The following is a 13,843-nucleotide window of genomic DNA, read 5'->3' on the forward strand; positions in this document are numbered from 1 at the left end:
AAAGGCTGAATACATATATTTCTACGTTTCTCAGACACACACACACACACACACACACACACGCACACATCTCCCACACAAACACACGCACACACATACACACTCACACACACATACATACATATATATATATATATATAGATAGATAGATAGATAGATAGATAGATAGATAGATAGATAGATAGATAGATAGATAGATAGATAGATATATGGGGGCGGAAAGGAAAGTTTAAATAAATAGATGAGTGGATAGGTACATAATATATATATGTGCGTATATATACATATATATATATATATATATATATATATATATATATATATATATATATATATATATATATATATATATATATATATATATATACACGCACATATGCATACATTTATATATATATATATATATATATATGAAATATATATGCACGTATATGTGTGTGTATATATATGTGTGTATATATGTATTTATGTATGTATGTATGTGTATATATATATATATATATATATATATATATATATATATATATACATATATGCATGTATGTATACATGTCTGTGTGTATGTGTGTGTGTATGTGCACGTGTGTGTGCGCGTGTGTGTGCACGTGTGTGTGTGCACGTGTAAGCGTGAAGCTATGTACCTCTGTACGTACATATGTATAAATATAATCCTACATGAGTATATATCATACTCATATACACTTGAATTACCACGCAACGCTTTACCAAGTGTTTATTCTTTCGGACCATTCATATTAAATACTGTAAAAGTTTTGTGCGCCTATCCACAAACGTGCAATTTTGCATGTATGCAAGAGTGGGAAACTATTTATGCATTGAGCTTTAGCTTTTGCCGATTTTGTTTATTTGTTACTATCTTGGTTGTTTTTTTTTTAGTTTTTTTTTTGTTTGTTTTGATTTTCGTTTTAAAGTCATTTGTTTATTTAATCCGTTCTTATTGAGAAGTTGGGGGCTAAGAATACATTAATTGTATTGATGAATGGTTCAATCCGACAGAAAACGAAGAACCGATATGATTTCAAACTGCTACGTAAACTAACGTGTGTTTATGTATAAAGGTATATGAGGATATTCGCCTGTGTATTTATTTACATTATTATGTATGTTTGTACGAATGTAAGTATATATATATATATATATATATATATATATATATATATATATATATATATATATATATATATAGTATGAGAGAGAGAGACGTGTAAATATTTCAGTATATTTTTGTTTCTGTTTACATAAACTTTCGTACATAAAATTACTTTATGAATTCATTTTCATTCCTGAATACATGCATGCATACGTTTAAATGCACAAATAATTTGTACATTCACTTACACGTGCACACACATACTACGAACACACACAGTCATGCATATACAATGCATACACTCGTGTATAACAAATATATGCATATAGACAAGTAAATGAATATGTATGTGTGTGAGACAGTTGTTTGTTTGTGCCTGAAATAATCAATACAAGTATATATGTATATACATAGATACAGATATGTGTGTAGGAATATGAATCTGCACACATATATGTACGCCCAAATCATCCATAAATATATTCATATATGCATATACGTACGCACGCATATAAATATATATACATATTTATGCAGATATATACTTATATATATATATATATATATATATATATATATATATATATATATATATATATATATATATATATATTATTTAATTTATGCGCCCTTTTAAAGCCTAGCCAGGCTCATGGGCCCAGTTTCCCGGTTTTTATGGCGTATGTGTTCCCCCCCCCCCCCAGCTGGACGGGACGCCAGTCCATCGCAGCGTTACTCAAGAAACAGGAAGAAAGAGTGAGAGAAAGTTGGGGTGGGGGCGAAAGAGTACACCAGGGGTCGCCACCACCCCCTGCCGGAGCCTCGTGGAGCTTTAGGTGTTTTCACTCAATAAACACACACAACGTCCGGTCTGGGAATCGAAACCGCGATCCTCCGACCGCGAGTCCGCTACCCTAACCAATGGGCCTACACACACACACACACACACACACACACACACACACACACACACACACACACACACACACACACATACATATATATTTATATATATATATATATATATATATATATATATATATATATATATATATATATACATATACATATATATAATTCCAACAGGTAGGCATACTTAATATGTCGTTTGATTAATTATATATATATACGATTAGTATGTATGTATGCGCACGCGTGTGTCTGTGTATGTGTGCGTGCGTATGTGTGAGTGTGTGTATTAATCTTCAGTCCCATTCTGCACTCTTCTTGCTACGCTGAATGAGATGTACTGTAATTCAAAACTGAACTCCCTCTGATGAATTCTTTCGTTTTCAACAAAACTACATGTGAAGATGGAGCCATAATACATTTGTTTGTGACTGTGTGGAGTAAAGAATATTCAATTTGTAACTTGAGTTGCCTTCAGTCGTGATTTTCCAAATTTATTTCAGAACATCGGACTTAAGGTTTTATTGGGTTCTCTTCTTGACGGCGTGGGTGCTCCGTATGGACTTGTCACATATTCTACTCTTGGTATTCATATATGTTTAAACTTAGTTGTGCTTCCATACCTAAAGGTGAGCTCTCACTAATTCTAATCCGAAATGTAGGAATTATTTTCATTTCAGGCGCTAGAAAAATCGCTTCATTTTGTTAAAGCTTTTAATCGGGACTTAGAAATTTTGCCCATTACTTTCGTAAACTTTTCGAAATTGGCCAGATTGATGCAGTTGATACTACTAGGGTGAATGTTATGAGCATCATAGCAATAAATTTTCCTTTCCCAATATAACTGAAGGCTATTTTTTGCTAAATCAGAAGAAACGGCTTTTTTTATTATTTTGTTCTCTCATTATCAATGTTTGTGAAATATATCAAAGTTAACTTCTTTAGATAGAAATATTGAGCATCGCTTGGAAAACATATATAAAATGTTCCCATTTAACAATACGGTATGATAATGCCCTGACAATAATAATATATCATAATACTGCTATAACTTGATTTCTTCTATCCTTATATATAATGCTCCAGTCTCCTTTCAGAATAGTTGTCTATCATTACAGGTGTAATGGCCGGGTTGGTAAGAAATTTGGTTCTAAATCATGAGATTTCGTACTCGATCTGAGTGATATTCGGGACAGGTGTCTTTTTATACTAGATTTGGGTCGAAATCAGACATGTTGAATTGACAAAAGGTCTCTGTGTACTTATTTATCTCAGAACGTGATCTCTTTCTCATTTTCTGAGATTATTAGTGGTATATACCAGTGCCATCTCTTTTCAGTTAGTGTTTCATAATTCTTTTTTTATCTTGGCTCAAGGCCAATAGTTTTGACGAGAGGGGGAAGTCGACTACATCGACTCTAGTACTTGGTTGGTACTCTATTTTATCGACCCATTTGTGATGAGAAGCAATGTCGATCTCGTTTGAATTTGAACTCAGAACGTAAATCTGGAAAAATGCCATTGAGCATTTTTCCTGACGTATAGTGATTCGGCCAGCTCAGCAACTTTTGTTAGTATTTCATAATGCTGGCTTAACTTCCAATGTATGTGTCCAGTTCTGTCATTCTTCTGAATGTATTTTTTCTCGGCTAACACTGAACAACCAGAGATCATATGGATAAATTATTTCTTCCTCATCTCCACATATTCTGCAGATACTAATTTTACTCCGCTTCAATACATGCTTGGGATGATTTCTGATGGCAACTCTATGATCCTGTCTCGCAGTCAAGAATCTTCAGCCAGAGCTTTGAGTTCAGCATTTCTCAGTCACTGTTGCAATTTGTCCTCTACTTCTACTTAGTTCAGCTTATTCAGCTAATTGCCATATAGCAACTGTTTTTGCCATCGCATTATCATGAAGAAATCGGTCCGTTCTGTCCCGACCGGAAATTGTTGGTCACTATTCTCAATCCCGCTCTTCAGAAAAGGAAAAGCAGAAACCCTAACCAGCAGGATTTGATCTCGGAAAGTTTTTCGTGGCCGGCCACCCATCATACGAGACAATCTTTTATTTGTCTCTCAGCTAAAATAACGTCATTGAGAACTACAATGAGATCTTCAGTAACAACACAAAAGAACAACACGCAGCTGTCATGTGCAGCCAAGCGGTATTTCTTTGGCTTTCTATTAATATATATATATGGCTGATTGGAAAAGATTGATATTTGAGGTCGAGTTCAGAATGTGTGACATCATCACCGCACAAAGTATTTATCAATCTTTTTTCATCTCATGTCACCTTAAGCAATATTGGTTAAAAACACTCTCTTCATAAGATCAGTCCATTCTTTAAAAATAAAATAAGATAAAAGAAGAATAAGAGGAAGAAAAAGGAAAAATAATTACTTAAGCACTTTTAGCGAAATAATTTGGAAAGGTTTCAATATTTTTATCTTGTTTTGCGTGATTTGTAAGCTCCGGCAAGGTTACAACGATATTGATTGGTTGGCAGTTCTTCACACAGTTCCGATAATACTGTTTCTCTGCACGAGATTATTTTTCAAGAAAATGGGAATTTATTGGAGAAACAAAGTAATCTCACAATTCTTCATAAAAACGGATCTAATTCCAACAGCCTGTTTTCTCTAATAATTTCAAGTTTTCCTTTTCTCTAAACCTACTAATTATCAAATTTTTTAAAAATTACTTAGCTCATGGATGAAGGAGAGCAACTATGACATCCTTCAAGGCGTCTGAGTTTCATAGAAAGGAGAGAGTAAATGATTCTCAAACCGGAATCCTGGCCCAAAAGCAATGGTCAACCAACACGCTTTGTAGTCTCTCCATTGTTTCCTTCGTTTCTAATCCGTTAGGACATTCTTCCTGACATTAACCATATTTCCGTCTCATGTCTAAGCCCTAAGGCCTTATTCTGTTTATTTCATTTTCTTTCTATGCCCACATCCCGTCGCGTTTGTTTTCGTCTTTGCTCCTTGTCCGTTTGCCATTCGTCTCGTCTTGAATATTATTTCGTTTGTATGGTGTGTATTGCTTATTGCATATTTTTCTCATATTTGTATGTTCACTTTCAGTTGTGTTTGCTCCCTTGTTCGTTTGCTCGCTATTTCCCGTTGGCTTCTCGTCACTGACACCACCAAAAAGAATCAATATTATCGTCAAATGCGTGAAATTGCTACGATCTTTTGGATGATAACTGACGAGGATTTGGTAATATCCTATGTATGCTTTCCGTTTGTTTGTACTTATATATATTATGTGTTTTTTTTAACACATTCATTACATCTACCCTAGGGTTGTGTGGGAACCCGGATGATGGATTAAGTATACGTCCCATAACTTAGTGCACAGGAGGTAAAAGATTTCAGGATTTACAGACACTGGTTGAGCCTAAAGTGTTAAAATACAAGGTGTGTTACGCTAACAGTGAATCGATAGCATACTTAAAGGGAATTTATATTTTGTGAAGGTTACACTCAATAAAATAGATGCCATTATACAACTGGTACATATTTTATAGAACATAGAAGGATGAAAGACAATGTTTAACCATTGTGAGATTTGAACTTACAGGAAAAAAGTATTGCCTTAAAAACAGATAGGAAACTGGAGTGTCTTCATTGTTGCTAGCTAGAGATGTCTTTTCGAGGTATTTGCGTAAGCCAGGTGTAGAGAATTTTTATTGATTTGGTGGAGAACGAAGGGAAACAACCATGACCGTTCTTCAGGAACTCCGATTTTGATGGAAGAGAAGAAGTAAGATATAGTTAGACAGGAAATCTGACCCAAATACAGCAGAGTCAACTTCACTACAGCTACCTAAGTGTCTTGTGGTAACTCGGATGACGAATTACTTACTGACGAAGTTTCTTGTAATCATCAGAGAAAAATTGGCTTAAAGCTTTAAACTCAAAATAGTAATTTTCTTCGATCGAGAGACAGAGTAGAATTGATTTATTTAGATTTTCCATTTCAGTTGTCATTTAATCTAACTGGTATAATGTGGTGGAGAAAAAGTGTAGTTGTGTCAATAATTAATTTCTAAAGAATAATAATAATATAAAGGAAATGAGGGATTTACAAGTATTAGTAATTAAACTGAGATTTAGAATTCTCTCTCTCTCTCTCTCTCACACACACACACACACACACACACACACACACACTCATTCTCTCTCACTCTCTCATACGCGCGCTCTCTCTCTCTCTCTCTCTCTCTGACTCTCTCACGCACACACACTCTCTCTGTGTCTCACACATACTCAAACTCTGTCTCTACTCTCTCTCTCTTGCTCACTCACTCACTCACTCACTCTCTCTCTCTCGCTCTCGCTCTCTCTCTCTCTCGCTCTCACTCTCTCTCTCCTGCTCTCTCTCTCTCTTTCTCTCTCTCTCTCTCTCTCTCTCTCTCTCTCTCTCTCTCTCTCTCTCTCTCTCTCTCTCTTTCTGTATGTTTGTTGCGTGAGTGTATGTGTGTGCATGTATATGTGACTGTGCATGTATGTGTGTAAGTTTGCATATCAACGAGCTAAGCTTTTAGTCACTGAGTCATTGATATAGTTTTATCTGCTAAATAAATGCTTCATTACATTCTTAATCTGCATCAACATTATTATCAACATTATTTTGTGAGCTTTATATTATTCTTAGTTGTATTTTAATAATGGTTTCTCAATATAATCCTTGTAATGATAGCAACGAAGTTGATAATAACGACCATCATTATCATAACTTCTATCCTTATCCCATCAAGTACGCTTACTTCACAATCATCATCATCATCATCATCATCATCATCATCATCATCATCATCATCATCATCATCATCATCATCATCAAGATATCTATTAGTGTTATCTTATATTACGCAATATACCTCAGTAAATACATTCGCAGCACGCAAGGAAAAGGTCATCTGAGTCGAATTTTTCCAATGCAAAGCACCCTGCAGCAATCATTGCGAATATAAATTGTTGACGACAAAACCATATTACGTGTTTCCATTCCTCAAACGAATCTCCAGCCATTCACATTCTGCTCATTCTTCCACCATAAGCGCCACATTTATCAGTGATTTCTGAAATGTTTATATAGAATGAAATCTTTAGAAGAAAGCCTCAGGTAAAGCATCTTTTACTTTAGGCAATGTCTATTGAAACTTTTAACTTTTAGAATTTGTATTGAAATAGTTGTTCGTTTGTTACTTTGTATTCAAACCTGTTAGCATTCTTTCGCCATTGTCATTTTGTTTGGTGACGAAGTCGAAAACATGTCACTATAGTAATTATACGTAAATGAATTGTTGAGAAGGTATTTTCTTCTTGAAATACGAAACTTTAGCCAGTCTTCGAGGCGATACTTTTCATTGAATCCTAATAGCATTCACTGAACATATCTTGTCAGTTGTATGTATATGCTAATGACTTATAGGCGATTTTGTATTAGATATGACAGTTTATGAATACTTGTGTTTAAAGTGAGATAATATGGCATGAGCAAAGGCGTCAGTTTCTCAACTTAATAGTTGTCAGTTTCTATATTTCCATCGATACTATTGTGTTGCACCATTACTTAAGCTAGTTTCTATGGATTGTGGGGACTAGATGTTGGTGGTCAACTACAGATCATCCCTACTCAGCAGTTCTATGATCAAAGGTAATCAAGTAGTGACCATTTTTCTAATTTTTCAGACAGCGTGCATACATATTCCTTATTATGATCTTCTTTTAAGACAGTATTGTCTGATTTGAGCTTTTGGCGACTAATTCTAACGGATCTGTAGCTGTCAAAAGTGAAAGTAATCGATGATAAAATGTTAAAATGCTGGTTTATTGGGTATTTGATTTAAAGATCGTTTGGCTATGAAACTATTAAGAATTTGATTCCAAAAGCAGTAATTATAGAGGAAAATAGTTCCCTACACTCTGAGTTCAAGCCACATCGGCATCAGCTTCGACTTTCATTTTTCCGAATGTATAAAATGTAACCTAGGCATGTACCAGGGTTAATTAAATCGGTTATATTCATATTTAACTTGTGCTAATCTGAAAAATAAGAATCAAACCTTGAAATCGACAACTTCTTGATTTTTTTGCTAGAAAGAAAAGAAGGCTGTTTAAAAATAATTTGAGTAATGGTGTTAGACAAACTTTCTTAACAGTTAAGTCTGAAGGAAGGGGCTCCTCTCATAACTTTTGGAAGTCCAACAAGTGTGGTAAAAATCTATGCCGATGATGGACTTCTACAATCTGCATGAGTGATGCCAAAGAGAGATCTGAAGACGATAAGAGGCGGGACCTACACTCGTTGCGTGTAAAATACTTTTAAAATCAGAAACACACAACACACTCACTCATTTAGATCCAGTGAAAACACACCAGTTTTTTCACCCTCAGCAAGTACGTCTAAAATATGAATGACAATGAATTTACTGAAACTCCTACAAGCTGGAGCATTGTCGAAAATGTAATCCGATATTTAGATACATGAAATAGCAGTAACTTGTGATTGATAGAGAAGCATCGCAATTTCACTCAATATTTCAATGTCTGAAACAGTAAATCAAACAAAATTGTTCGCCGGCAAGCATTGAAGCAAATAGCTCTTGAAATAATTTCAATAGAAAGTCAGGTAAGTATTGCGAGCATCGCATCTACACATAAAATACATCCTGCAACGCTACTCAGTAATAATTCTTCTTTATAAAGGTAGGAAAACTTCCAGCACGTCTCTCTCTCTCTCTCTATCTATCTATGTATCTATCTCATACACACAAATATACAGAGAAAGAGAGAGAGAGAACTACACACACACGCACAAACATATATATGTGTATGCATATGTGTGTCTGTGTGTCTGTGTGTATGTGTATATATATATATATATGTATGCAAGTACGTATGCATATATATAAACACACACATATATACTGTATATGCATATATATATATATATATATATATACATATACATACATGTACATAAATATATATGCACAATTCATACATTATACATACGCGCACCACCACAGACGCACGCACACATACATGCACGCGCGAAAACATGCATACATATATACACACATATAGAAGAAGAGGTGAGACAGGGAGAGAGAACAAGAAAGAGACTGTCCGTCACAGATGTGTGCATCAAAGAAAAGTGTGTAGGCGTAAGCGTATGTACGTTTGTATATACGTATAACTGTGTGTATGCGTGTGTGTGTGTGCGTGTGGGTGTGTGTGCGTGCGTGTGTGCGTGCGTGTGGGTGTGTGTGCGTGCGTGTGTGCGTGCGTGTGTGCGTGCGTGCGTGCGTGCGTGCGTGTGTGTGTGGATCTTTGAATAGTGCTATTAGCGTTTGGTTATATTGAGTTAGTTGTAATATCTTGCGAGGAATATAACTACTGACGCAGGAATGTCTCAAAATTTCGCTGCCGAATGACTCAGATTTGATTCTGTAGAAAGATTGATGCTGTTGATGTTACCCATATTCGCTGCCATTACTGCTGCTGCTGCTGCTGCTGCTGCTGCTGCTGTTGGTGTTGTTGTCTTCGTCGTGGTCGTTGTCGTTGCTTTTGCAATACGTCATTAGATGACATCTGAATGAAAGGTGACGTCATAGGGCTTATGTAGTCGCTTGGCGATCAACGTACTTACTGGAGCGGCCTAGAAGACATGAAACGTTTGATAAACGAGTTTAAGGCTCTCTATAACTGATATCGGCTTGCAGCGATTTTGAATTTCATGCTATTTCCGAAAACAGACACACACATACATACACAAAACACAAACACACACACACTCATACACACGCACAAACATATACACCCATGTTTACACACATACAAAAATTCAAATTCAAAGATATAGTTTCTGGTTATACGCTGTATGTACATGTATACACCCGTAACCCATGCATAAATCATATATATTCAACACTGGTTGCTAAAATGCTTAATGAGTAATTTGAAATAAGATTCAAATTTCATATCTATCCAGGCTATATTTCACAAGCTTGTATTTACATAATGCGCAAGAGTTTGTGGATGGGTGTGTATGTATGCATGTATGTGTGTTTGAATGTATGTATTGGGCTGGCAACTAAGTTCCCGCCGTTTTCTTTTAAATTTTGGAAATTATTGCATTTTTAAATTTTGGAATCTATTTTTTTCGAGAATTCTATTTTTGAATCATTTTGGAATCTATTGGATTGTCCGGAAAGTTCGTGCCTATTTTGAAAAGAAAGAAAAAGGTCAATAAATACTTGCCATTACATTTTTAATCAACCACATATGAACCATCTTGTTGCACAATGCATCTCCATCTTTCCTTTAACTTGAAAATACCCTCTTCCCTGGATTGAGGTGGTTTCATGGCAAAGAATTTATCAAGGTATCTTTTTACGTCATCCAAGGAATTGAAACTTTTACCATTAAGACTATTCTGCAGAGACCTGAATAAGTGGAAATCCGAAGGAGCAAAATCTGGTAAATATGGAGGGTGGAGTAACACATCCTAGCCGAGCTGCAGCAATTTTTGTCTGGTTCCCAAAGAAACGAGCGGTTTTGCATTATCATGCTGGAAAAAAAACACCCTTCCTGTTGGCCAATTCTGGACGTTTCTCTTGAATTGCTGCTTTTAACTCGTCCAGTTGTGTCCAGTGTTTCTCAGAATTAATTGTCTGGTTACTTGGGAGAAGCTCATGGTATAGAATTCCTTTCCAATCCCACCAGACTTTTTTACGGTGAAGACCCGATTTTGGAGTGGTTAAGGGTGGCTCATGTCGCTTACTCCAGGATCGCTTTCTCTGAATATTTCGGTAGATAATCCATTTTTCATCACCTGTCACAATTTGTTTTAAAAAAGGCGCGTTTTCATTCCGTTTATAAAGCCAATTGCGATCCAAATGGTTCTTCTCATTCAACTCATGTGGTATCCAAGCATCGTAGCGATTTGTGTACCCAAGCTTAACCAGGTGCTCGTGAACGACGGATTTTGATAGGCTGAGGCTTTCTGCCAATTCTCGGGTTGTGCAATGTGGGTTATTCTCAATGACTTGGTTTGGTCATCATCTGTAGTGGATGGTCTGCCTGATCGCTCTTTATCGCTCTTTATCAATAAGGCTACAATCTCCAGCACGGAACCTTGCGAACCACTTCCGTACAGTTCTTTCGGATAAAGAAACATCACTGTAAACCGCGCATACTTCTTTGGTTGCTTGTGAGGCATTTTTCCCTTTACGGAAAAAGAAAAGCATCAAGTGCCGAAAATGAACTTTCTTATCTTCCATTATAAAGGGTTACAGAATTAATACAGGTTATAGAAACATAAACCTTCTTCCACGAAAAAGATAGCTTAAACTGTGCTCTAAATGGAGGTGTAGTCAAATCCTATTTTATGGACTCAACCATGTTCTGAAATAAGTCGAAAGGTAAGCTACTATAAATCGGCACGAAATTTCCGAACAAGCCAATATTTTTCTTTTTTTTTTTTTTTTTTTTTCTTTCTCTAGTTAATTTTTGTTTATTTTCAGATCATTATAAAAGAAAAACGAGCATTTTCGACACCTCCTCCTTTTTGCTTTTAATCAAGGTTCTAAGGCCGCAAAAGCTGCTCACGACATTTGTGCTGTGTATGGAGAGGGTACCATAGCTGAAAGAACAACTTGTGATTGGTATGCCAAGTTCAAAAACGGAAATTTTGACCTCAAAGACGCGCCTCGTTCTGGCCGTCCAGTTGATTTCGATGTAAAGCGATTAAACCAACTTTTGCACGAAAATTCTCGTCAAACGACAAGGGAACAGGCAGAGAAAATGGAATGCTCCCGCATTGCTACAGAGAAGCATCTTCACTCGATGGGAAGGTTCAGAAGTATGGAGCATGAGTTCCGCATGCTTGAAGTGACAACAACAAAAATCAACGAGCCACAATCTCCGTATGTGTATGTGTATATATATATATATATATATATATATATATATATATATATATATATATATATATAACTGTCTTCTTTCAGTCTCAAGCTCCGAAATAGACTCAAAAGGCATGAGGCTATATTAGAAGACAATTTCTCAGTGTGCCAATGGGACTGAATCTGAAACCATGAGGTTGGGAAGTAAACTTACTACACAACCACACCTGCACCTATATACGCACATACACGCGTGTGGGGGGGGGGGCGTGTGCACACCCGAGTGAGAGGAGAAACGAAAGAAAAAGATACTCAACACATTCAATAGAAGTTACATATATTACATATATTATTAAAATTATTTAAAGCAGTTTGATTCGTTTCCGTGAGACTTAAACTTTCGCAGGTTTCGCAGTTTGTTCGGCTTCTGTTAGAAACCTGGGAAACTTTACGTCATATTGAGCCGAATCAAACGGTTTTGAATTACATACACGCACGCACACAACCACACCCATATATATATATGTATGTGTGTATATATATATATATATATATATATATATATATACATATATATATATATATATACGTATATATATATATATATATATATATATATATATATATATATATATATATATATATATATATATATATATAAAACAATGTCTATGCATATATATGTGCGTATGTATGTATGTATATATATATATATATATATATATATATATATATATATATATAAATATATATGTCTATACGTATATATATAACAATGTACACATATATATATATAAAACAATGTCTATGCATATATATGTGCGTATGTATGTATGTATATATATATATATATATATATATATATATATATATACGTATATATATAACAATGTACATATATATATATATATATAAAACAATGTCTATGCATATATATGTGTGTATGTATGTATGTATGTATATATATATATATATATATATATATATATATATATATATATATATATATATATGTATATATATATACATATATATATATACGCACGCACACACAGGTATATGTATGTGTATGTGTGAGTGTGTGTGCGTGCATGTATGTATATTGTTACAACGTGCTCCGTTTCCACATAATCTATACATACCTTCGTATATGCGGACAAATTCGCATCAACACATACACACGCATAGACCCTCTGCAATAAAATATTTCGCTTTCATGCGTAAATACATATATACCTACTGACAAGAACACTGATACAAAGGCACGCGCACACACATACATAGACTACGAACACTTATGCATTTGTATCAATTTGGTTTTGTACTCACTTTTACATAGGTTTATATACATCTCCATATACGTGAACATCCTAATACGCGCGCACGTACACACTCACACACACATATAAATAAACCTACATAATCTAATGCACTTATATACATATACTCGTACAGCACACACTTATATGTATTGATGTATTACCCCAGTCATACATTCAAACATTCCCTTTTACTAAAATCGCGTAACTAACTTCATCCAATAAACGCATCAATTCTTCTTTCCCTGCTGGTCAACGGATTCCACCTTCACTCCGGATGTGATTACAATAACTGACCTATGACTTCAGCGTCTTGAATCTGTTCCAGGCGAATCTGAGCTGGTCTTTCCTCTCTTGGCGTGTTTCCGCAAATCATTTCCCTTGCTCACTAAAATGTCATTTATCAATTTAATTTTTATCTACTTTTAATCGTTCTCATCCTGGTCTTAGGATTACGTTATTGCGAGATGGACCATGTCTAGCCAAAAATGATCACGACTGTTCAATGAAGGGATAAACAGACACCGTTCACTTTCACCTCCTCTCTCTCTCTCTCTCCCTTTATCTATCTCT

General features: G+C 35.2%; 1 long non-coding RNA gene across 1 annotated transcript in view; it reads right to left on the reverse strand.

The window, feature by feature from the left end:
* Positions 1–11,846, reverse strand: part of LOC149135640 (uncharacterized) — a 16,672-nt gene extending 4,826 nt beyond the window's left edge. The window contains exons 1-3 of the long non-coding RNA XR_016241948.1: positions 9,447–11,846; positions 6,918–8,085; positions 5,613–5,772 (exon numbers count right to left, since the gene is read on the reverse strand). This is a non-coding gene — a long non-coding RNA (uncharacterized LOC149135640). The remainder of the gene's footprint in view (positions 1–5,612; positions 5,773–6,917; positions 8,086–9,446) is intronic.
* Positions 11,847–13,843: the final 1,997 nt, after the last annotated feature.

The sequence above is a fragment of the Octopus bimaculoides genome, chromosome 5, assembly GCF_046866305.1.
Source record: "Octopus bimaculoides isolate indiv1 chromosome 5, ASM4686630v1, whole genome shotgun sequence".
Lineage (NCBI taxonomy): Eukaryota > Metazoa > Mollusca > Cephalopoda > Octopoda > Octopodidae > Octopus > Octopus bimaculoides.